This window comes from Pygoscelis adeliae, unplaced genomic scaffold, assembly GCF_000699105.1.
Source record: "Pygoscelis adeliae isolate BGI_AS28 unplaced genomic scaffold, ASM69910v1 Scaffold399, whole genome shotgun sequence".
Taxonomy (NCBI): domain Eukaryota; kingdom Metazoa; phylum Chordata; class Aves; order Sphenisciformes; family Spheniscidae; genus Pygoscelis; species Pygoscelis adeliae.
In genome coordinates, this window is record NW_008825609.1 from 1,440,141 (window position 1) to 1,442,192 (window position 2,052).

The window sequence follows — 2,052 nt, forward strand, 5'->3', positions numbered from 1 at the left end:
CCCGCCGGAGGCTGGCAGAGTGGGGTAATGGAGGTGACAGGCTGGGCTGTGCCCGCTGGTGTTTCGCACGGGGGTGGTGGGGAAGGGAGAGCCTGTTGCCCGCTTCCTTTTGAAGCACATATAGATTTGGGAGCTGTGCTCCAGCCTGGGAGCGGTTTTGCTTCCATCAAACTGAGCTGGAGCGGTTTTGCTTTGTGTTTTGGCCTGGGGCCCACGCCTTTTGGAGTGGGTTCCCTTTTTGGAGAAGAGGAGACATTGTGCTTTCTGGGAGGCTGAGAGTCCCTCACACCATCTCTCGGAGGTGAGAGGAAGCAGTGCTCCAGGACCTGCCGTCCTGAGGAGCTTTTGGGAGCGGGAAGAGCAGGAGGCGCGGCGATGGCAGAGGCTGGTGATGGAAGGAGCACACCTGACCATCCCGTCCCTCCCCTCGGACACTGAGCTTTCTCAGCCTACTGCAGCCTCTTCTCCGCTCCTCCATCCTGGCGCCTCTGTACCACCCAGGAGCCATTCCTTTGCTCCCACCCCATCCCCTTTCCTTCTTTGGTGTTTACATTCTTCAGATACTTGCAGGCTGTTATCACCTCCCCTGTAGCCCTTCTTCAGCCAGAGCAGGCAGCTGCCTCTCCTTAACCTGCTGTTGTAAGCCAGTCCTTCCTATGTCCCCGGCTGCTTGGGACCCCTTCCAGTGTCTCTGCCTGGCCAGCTGCGGGGCTGAACATGTAACTCTGGTGGGTATGGATGCAACCAGGCAAAATTGCTGCTGCCACCTCCCGAGCCAAAGCCTCGCCATCCACAGCCCCAAGCTATGCTGCAGGGCCATGCATTTTGCCGGGGGTGCATCCTGCTGCATCCTTGCATCCCTGGCACCTGGATCTCTCCCAGCGGTTTGGCTTTCCTGGACGTTTCCTCCTCTGGCCGCCGGGCCTTTTCCTCTGGATGGGGGGGTTCGGTTTGAACCCTGCTCTCCTCTCTGCTGGTATCCCGAGCTCTTTATGCCAGATGAGGAAGCTGGATTTGGTTATGGGGACGGGGAGAAAAGAGGCTTTAAGCACTTTGTGCATCAATTGATGCCTCGTCCTACGGTACTGGCCCCACTATGACAAGAATAGTTCAAAGCCAATTCCAGAGCTGCGGCTCCACATCTGGGGGTGGCAGGGAAAACGAGGCCAGCAAGGAAAACAGGAGCCCTGTGCAATTCGCAAGCTTGGGAGAAGCCCTCCAGGGGGATTTTCTGGCCCCAGCCCTGCGTTGGGGGCAGCGGTTCTGGCAGGATGTTGTCCTGGTTTTCCCAGCAGTGTACATCCCGTTAATGTTCATTATTTTGGCACCTAATGGTTTGGGATTGTAAATCCTCAATAAGACGAGACCCAGCTGATCTGTACAGCAGCCCCAGCCAGGAGTCTTTTCACTCCCTCTCTCCCCATAGTGTTTTTCCGCCTCCGTGGAGCCTGCCCGGCTCTCTTCTGCCGAGCACACGTGCGTCCCGGGAGGGGGGAAGGTTGCGCTTTGACGTTTCGCCTCCTTTCTTTCCCTTCTGCCGCTCCCAGTTCAGAGCCGGAGCTGAAGTCACCGGATTGGAAGGGATAACGGGAAAAAGGGTGGAGCTGCTGCCACGGGGAAGGAATTAATTTTCGGGGCACTTTTTCAGAGCGGCAGCGGGGCCAGTGGGACATCCAGGTCTGTAGGGATGGGGAAGCATGCGTCCTCCTTGCCTCCCCGCCGCCGGCAGCGCCCATCACCTCTGTGGGAGGTTAGGCACGGGAGCCCCCCGTGCCCTTTTGCTCCAGTTTCCCTGCCTGTCTCCCTTCCTGGGCGGCTCAGGGCTGCTGTCAGATGCTTCTGGCTGGGCCTGAAGCTGCAGCAGCCGGTGACCCTCCCCTTGGTGGGCCTCCCCGTGCCTGCACGAACCAATAGCCGGAGCACCGGGGTGGGCTGGCATGTACTGGGCTCTTGCCACCCCATAACCTTGGGTGTAACCCAAGAACGGCAGCTCAGGGAGATGAAAGTAGGGGAAGGCTTGGCCCGGCTGGGCGGCCAGGGAACTGGGCTTGC